The sequence below is a fragment of the Chrysochloris asiatica genome, unplaced genomic scaffold, assembly GCF_000296735.1.
Source record: "Chrysochloris asiatica unplaced genomic scaffold, ChrAsi1.0 scaffold00189, whole genome shotgun sequence".
Taxonomy (NCBI): Eukaryota; Metazoa; Chordata; class Mammalia; order Afrosoricida; family Chrysochloridae; genus Chrysochloris; species Chrysochloris asiatica.
This window is the reverse complement of record NW_006408707.1, coordinates 4393302-4400960: the sequence shown is the minus strand read 5'-3', so window position 1 is coordinate 4400960 and position 7659 is coordinate 4393302.

Sequence of the window (7659 nt, the reverse complement as noted above, 5' to 3'; positions counted from 1 at the left end):
TGTGGCATCAGGATTGAAGGAAGACTCATTAGCAACCTACGATATACAGATGATAAAACCTTGCTTGCCGAAAGGGAAGAGGACTTAAACTACATACAGATAAAGATCTAAGACCACAGCTTTCTGTATGAATTGCATCTCAATATAAAGAAAACAAAAATCCTCACCAATGGACCAGTAAACAACATTCTTATCAATGGAGAAAAAATTGACATTGTCAAGGACTTCATTCTTCTTGGATCAACTATCAGCACTCACAGAAGCAGCAGTCAAGAAATCAAACCACGTATTGCATTAGGCAAATCTGCTGTACAAGAACTTTTTAAAGTATTGAAGAGCAAAGATGTCAGCTTGAGGACTAAGGTGTGCCTGACCCAAGCCATGGTATTTTCAATAACCTTATATGCATGCTAAATCTGGACAGTGAATAAGGAAGACTGTAGAAGAATTGATGTTTTTGAGTTATGGTGTTGGAGGAGAATATTGAAAGTGTCATGGGCTGCCAAAAGAACCAATAGATCCGTTCCGGAAGAAGTGCAGTCAGAGTGCTCCTTGGAGGCCAAGATGGCTAAGCTTCATCTCTCATATTTCAGACATATTATCAGGAGGGACCAGTCGTTGGAGAAAGATATCATGTTTGGCAGGGTGGTGGGTCAAGGAAAAAGGGGAAGACCCCCAGCGAGATGGATTGGCAAAGTGGCAGCATCAATGGGCTGAAGTGTGGCAACAATTTGAGGTTGGACCAGGACAGGGAAGTGTTTCGTTCTGGTGTGTATAGGCTCTCTATGAGTTGGTAGTGCCTTGATGACACCTAACCACAACAACAATCCATCTTGAGTTGTTTTTTGTATATTATGTGAGATAAAGTTCTTGTTTCAATCTTTTGCATATGGATTTCCAGTTTTTCTAGCACCATCTCTCGAAGAAACTATCCCCAGTCAATGTATATTGACCCTATGTCAAAGATCAATTGGCTGTATGTGGAAGGGTTAATTTCTGGATTCTCAATTCTGTTTCATTGATCTATGTTTTGTTAATTTTACCAGTACCAGGCAGTTTTTACAACTGTAGCCATGTAGTAAATTCTAAAATCAGGGAGTGAGAGGCCTTCAATTTTTATCTTCTTAAGCAGTGCTTTGCTTATCTGAGGACACTTTCCTTTCCATGTAAATTTTGTAATTGATTTCCCCATCTTTTTAAAGAATGTCATTAGAATCTGGATTGGGATTGCATTATATTTGTATATTGCTTTTGTTTGTATTGACATTTCCACAAAGTTAAGTCTTTCTATCCAGAAATATGGTATATTCTTTCAGTTTTGTAAGTCTCTTTTAGTTTCCTATAGTAGTGTTTTATATTTTAATTTATATAGGTATTTTGTTTCTCTGGTTAGATTTATTCTTAAATACTTTATTCATTGGGCAACTATTGTACATGGTATTGTTTTCTAATTTCCTTCTTATTGATGTCATGTTAATATAGAGGTTTTTTTATGTCATATACTTATTGCTGTCATATTAATATAGAGGAGTTTTACTGATTTTTGTATATTGATCTTGTATCATGCCACTTTGCTGAATCATCTAATGAGTTCTAGTAGTTTTGTTTTGTTTTGTTTTGTTTTGTTCTGTTTGCTGAGTCTTTGGGGTTTTCTATGTATAGGATCATATCATTTGCAAATAAAAAGAGTTCACATCTTCTTTGTCAGTTTGGATGCCTTCAATTTCTCTATCTTGCCTAATAACTCTAAGACTTCCAACATAATATTGAATAGGAGTAATGATAAAGGGCATCCTTTTCTAGTTCCTGTTTGCAAAGGGAAGGTTCTATTTTCATTGAGACTAAGGCTTGCTATTGGTTTTGTATATTTGTATATTTGTATATTTCTCAACTATGTTGAGAAATTTCCCTTCAATTTCTATTTTGTTGAGTTTTTATCAAGAATAGATGTTGGATTTTGTCAAATGCCTTATCTGAATCAATTGATAGGATCATGTGGTTCTTTTCCTTTTTAAAATATATATGGTGGATTACACTGATTACTTTTCTAATATTAAACCATGCTTGTATCCCTGATATGAATTTCACTTGTTCATGATGTTTTATTTTTGGATGCATTGTTGAATTCTGTTGCCTAGGATTTTGTTGAGAATTTTGCATCTTTGTTCAAGAGGGGTATGGGTCTATAATTTTCTTTCGTGGTGATGTCCTTCTCTTGTTTTGGTATGAGGGTTATGCTTGCTTCATAAAATGTATTAGGAAGTTTTCCATCCTTTTGTGTATTCTAGATAATTTGAGTAGAACTGGTGATAGCTCTTCCCTGAATGTTTGGTAAAACTCACTAGTGAAGTCATCTAGACCTGGCAGTTCTTTGATGACCTGATCAATTTCTTCTTTTGCTATTTTCTTTTTAAGTTTTCCACTTTACTCTGTGTAAATGTAGGTAGGTTGTTCTTTTCTAAAAATGCATCCATCTCCTCAAGATTTTCAAATTTGTTGGAGTACAACATTCATAGTATTCTGTTATTATCCTTTATATTTCTATGGTTCTATTGTGGCATCACACATGTGATTTCTTATACTTGGTATTTGTGTCTTTTCTCTAATTTCTTTTGCTAGGTTTGCCAATTGTTTGTCAATTTTATTAATCCTTTAGTAGAAACAACTTCTTGTCCTGTTGATTCTTTCTATAGATTTTCTATCTCATTTATTTCTACTCTAATAATTATTCTTTTATTTTTTTCTGGTAACTATAAGTTTACTTTGGTGGTCTGTTTCTAATTGTTTGTGCTAATGTGTTGATTTTGGTTCTTTCTTCTTTTGGATGTACATTTATTGCAATAAATTGTCCTCTCAACACTGCTTTTGCTGTGTTCCAAAGACATGGTATGTTGTGTTTTCAATCTCATTTATTTCTAGGAACTTTGTGAACTTACCTTTTATTTGTTCTACTATCCAATAGCTTTTAAACAGGATGTTATTCAGTTTCCATATATTTGACTTTATTTCCTTGGTCTTCCGATTGTTGATTTCTAATTTTATAGCATTAAAAATTGAGAAAATGCTTTGTAGTATTTTCATGTTTGTAAATTTATGGAGGCTTCATCTTAAGCCTAACACATGGTCTATTCTGGAGAATGTTCCATGTGCCCTATAAAATAATGTGTGTTGTGCTGTTGTAGGGTTGAACGCTCTGTTTACATCTATAAGGCCAAATTAGTAGAATGTGTTGGTTCAATCCTCTGTGTCTTTATCGAGATTCTAGTAGTTCCACACTTTTTCAAAAGTGGTATATTAAAATGTCCCACAATTACTGTAGATGTGGCTATTTCTTTCTTCAAATCTATGTTTGCTCCATATATTTTGGCACTCTTTTGTTAGGAGCATAGATATTTATTATGGTTAAGTCATGTTGTTCAATTCACACTTTAATCATAAGATAATGTCTTTCTTTATCTCTTGTGCTAGTTTTTGCCTTAAATATTATTTTATGAGAGATTAGTATTGCTACTTCTGCTAGTTTTTCATTGAAATTAGTTTAATACTTTTTTCCAGACTTTACTTTTTAATCTTTTTTTTTTTTTTTTCTCTTTATGTGTAAGGTGTGTCTCTTGAAGACACCATATGGAAGAATCTTGTTTTCTTGTCCATTCTGACTCTCTCTGTCTCTTGACTGGTACGTTTAAGCAATTGACATTCAGTGTAATTATTGGAAAGTATGAATTAATTACTGTCCTTATGTTTTTATGTGTGTGCGTGGTGCTCATGATTTATTTGTTCTGCATGGATTTCTGTGTTGAAATAGTTTTTATTATAATTATTTCTTGTCTTTTTTTTATACTTTTAATGTTTCTGTTTTCTTGGATTTTCATTTTCTTGGTTTGCTGTTAAGTATTAATTTTCTTTGATGTTATTCTATATAATATTAGTATTTTGTCCTTTCAGTACAGTCTATTATATCCTGCAATCTACATGATCTCCTCATCATCGAGATCTCTGTACCTATATTTTTATATTTTTTCACATTGTAATTTTTTTTATCATACACTAACACCCTTGTTGATGTTATTAGGTGCCATCGAGTTGGTACCAACTCATAATGACCTTATGCACAGAAGAAAAAAAACTCTGCCTGATCCAAGGCCAACCTCACCACTGTTGCCACATGTGAGTCCACCAATGCTACCACTTGGACAATCCATCTCGTTGGGGGTCTTACTGTTTTCCTCTGACCCTCCACCTTACCAAACATGATATCCTTCTCCAGCGACTGGTCCCTCCTGACAACATGTCTGAAGTATGAGAGACGAAGCTTGACCGTCTTGGCCTCTAAGGAGCACTCTGCCTACACTTCTTCCAGAACAGATCTATTGGTTCTTTCTGCAGCCCATGGCACTCTCAATATTCTCCTCCAATACCATAACTCAAAAGCACCAATTCTTCTCTGGTCTTCCTTATTCACTCTCCAGCTTTCACATGCAAATAAGGTTACTGAAAATACCATGGCTTGGGTCAGGCACACTTTAGTCTTCAAGGTGACATCTTTGATCTTCAAAACTTTAAAAAGAGCTTGTGCAGCAGATTTGCCTAATGCAAAACATACTTTGATTTCTTGCCTGCTACTTCCATGAATGTTGATAGTTGATCCAAGAAGAATGAAGCCCTTGACAACTTCAATCTTTTGCTGTGCTCTTTATCAGTAAATGTTTTTTAAGTCATCTTCACTTTCAGCAAGCAAGATTGTATTATCTGCATATTGCAGGTTGTTAATGAGTCTTTCTCCAATCTTGATGTGAGGTTTTTCTTCATATAACCCAGCTTCTCAGAATTCTTGCTCAATATACAAGTTGAATAAGTATGGTGAAAGAATACAACTTTGTCTCACATCTATCTTAATTTTAAATTATTCAATGCTCCCATGTTCTGATCAAATAACTGCCTCTTGGTTCAGGTACAGATTCCTCATGAGTGCAAATAAGTTTTCCGGAACACTCATACTTTGCAATGTTGTCCATAGCTTGACATGATCCCTACAATCGAAAGACTTTGCATAGTCAATAAAGCACAGATAAACATCTTTCTGATATTCTCTGCTTTCAACCAAGATCCATCGGGAATCAACAATGATATCTCTCCTTCCACATCCTCTTCTGAATCCAGCTTAAAGCCCTGGAAGTTCTCTGTCAATGTATGCTTGCAGCTGTTTCTGTATTATCTTTAGCAAAACTTTACTCGCATGGGATGTCAAAGAGATTGTCTGATGATTTCTGCATTCTGTTGGGTCACCTCTCTTTGAAATGGGCACAAATATGGATCTCTTCCAATCAGTCAGCCAGATAATTGTCTTCCAAATTTCTTGGCAGAGATGTGTGAGTGCCTCCTGTGATGCCTCACTTTCTTGAAATATTTCAATTTTGATTCCATCAATTCCTGGTGTCTTGTTCTTTGCCAATACTTTCAATGCACCTTGGACTTCCTCCTTCAGTACTATTGGCTCTTGATCATACACTACCTCTTGAAACGGTTGCACATTAACAATTTCATTTGGTACAGTGACTCTGTATATTCCTTCCATCTTCCCTTGATGCTGTCTGCATCATTCAATAATTTGCCCAGAGAATCTTTCAGTAATGAAAGTCGAGGCTTGATTTTTTTCTTCAGTACCCTCAGCTTGAGGAATGCTGAGTGTGTTGTTCCTTTTTGGTTTTCTGATTCCTGATCTTTGCACATTTTATTGTAATATTTGGCTTTATCTTCTCGAGCTGATCTTTGAAATTTTCTGTTCAACTCTTGGGCCTCCTCATTTCTTCCATCTGCTTTAGCATCTCCACATTGGAGAGCAAGTTTCAGTGTCTCTCCTGACATCCATTTTGACATTTTCCTTCTCTCTTGTCTTCTTAATGACTTTTTGCTTTCTTCCTGTATGATGTTGTTGATGTCATCCCACAACTCTTCTGGTCTTTGGTCTTTAGTGTTTAATGGATCAAATCTGTACTTCAGATGATCTCTAAATTCAGGTGAGATATATTCAAGGTCATATTTTGGCTCTTGTGGACTTTTTTTCATTTTCTTCAGTTTGAACTTGCTTATGAGTAATTGATGATCTGTTCCACAGGTCTGCCTGTGGCCTTGTTTTCACTTGTGATATGGAGCTTTTCCATCATCTCATTCTGCAGATGTAGTCAGTTTGATTTCTATGTATTCCATCTGGTGATGTCCATGTGTATATTTGTATCTTATACTGTCTAAAGAAGGTATTTGAAATGAGCAAATCATTGGTTTTGTAGAATTCTACCATGTGATCTCCAGCATAATTTCTATCACCAAGTCCAATTTTACAAACACTTATCCTACCTGTTTTCTCCCAACCTTTGCATTCCAATCACCGGGAATGATCAATTACACCTTGATTGCATGTTTGATCAATTTCAGATTTAAGAAGTTAGTAGAGTTCTTTTATTTCATCCTCATTGGCTTTAGTGGTTGGTGCATAAATTTGAATAATAGTGGTATTAACTGAACTTCCTGTGGGTACATGGATATTAATCTATCACAGACAGCTTTGTACCTCATGACTGATCTGGATATGTTATGTCCTTTTTAACAATGAATGCAATACCATTCCTCTTCAATTATTCATTTCCAGCATAGTAAACCATTTGGTTTTCAGATTCTAAATGGCCAATACCAGTCCATTTCTGCTCACTAATGCCTGAAATATCAATGTTTATGTGTTCCATTTCATTTTTGACAACTTCCAGTTTTCCCAGATACATACATCATACATTCCATTGTTTGGATTTTCAATGGATGTTTGCAGCTGTTTCTCTTCATTTTGAGTCGTGGCCCATCAGCAAATGAAGGTCCCTGCGTGTTTTTCACCCACAGGCTTTACTCCATTTGTGTCATCATAGTCAAGTTTACTTTGAGGAGGCAGCTCTTCCCCAGTCGCATTTTGAGTGCCTTACATCCTGAGGGGCTCATTTTCTGTCACTATATCTGACAGTATTTCTCTGCTACTCATAAAGTTTTTGGTGACTAAATATTTGATAGTAGTTTGTCACTCCTTCTTACTAGTCTGTCTTTGGCTGGAAGCTCATCTGAAACCTGTCCACCATGTGTGACCCTGCTGGTATTTAAAATACTGGTGGCATAGAGGCAGGGCTTGATGGTGGCTAGGGTGGAGGTGCAGTGAAGTTTGCCATCAGCAATGCCACAGAATACCAGGCAAAGCTGATCCATGGCAGAGCTCCAAAGCTTTAAACCATAGAGATAGTAATACTTTGAAGGTTTGAAGGACTACAGTTTGTGGAACTTGAAGCTGGGCTCGAGGGCCTGGAGCCAACATATTGGGTGAGACCAAACGACAAGACAAATGGGGGAGTAGAAACCACAGAAAAACACCACGGGAACCTTGGAGCAAAGGTGGACTTTGTCAGTTTTGCTTTGCTCTGATTTTCTTTTCTTTCTTTCTTTTTTTTTTGGTGTCTGGGCATAAGTGTGCCCAGTTTGCCCACCTCTGTTCTAGTGACTAGAGGGGGAGCCTGAGCGAGTGCACATCCCCCACCCTCACCACGGGTGGGTTCTTCTGCCACGCATGCGCACAGATACTCAGCCCAAGAGCAGGCCCTGAAGGCTTTTTGCTTGTCTTTAAAAAAA